Here is a 475-nt window from a genome sequence, read left to right as displayed (position 1 = left end):
ATATATATATATATATATATACATAAATACACGCATATGTGTGCGTGTGTGTGTGTGTAATTATATGTGTACGCCTATAACCTCTTGTTCTTGTAGCACTTCTATTATAAGGACATATTTTCAAAATTTTTAAATTAATAATTTTTCTATGTAAGTACTTAAAATCCTCCACTACTTGAGTCTAATAAATAAAACATTTTTACCAATATCCAGGTTCAGAGGTGGTTTTGTGTTAGAAACGGATTGACAAATTGAAATAGGAAATAAAAAGAGGAAGAAAAAAATATTATTGATTAACTGACTGTCTCAATGAAAGAGAGAAAAACATATTGTTTATCGCATACGTATGAGATAAATAATATCTGATGTATGATGTAATGATGTGCATATGAAGGAATTTCTCATATATGATACGTAGACATACACACACATACAGATATATATATATATACATATATATATATATATATATATA

The sequence above is a fragment of the Octopus bimaculoides genome, chromosome 7 (genome assembly GCF_001194135.2).
Source record: "Octopus bimaculoides isolate UCB-OBI-ISO-001 chromosome 7, ASM119413v2, whole genome shotgun sequence".
Lineage (NCBI taxonomy): Eukaryota > Metazoa > Mollusca > Cephalopoda > Octopoda > Octopodidae > Octopus > Octopus bimaculoides.
The sequence above is the reverse complement of the archived record's forward strand: the minus strand, read 5'-3'. Positions refer to the sequence as shown.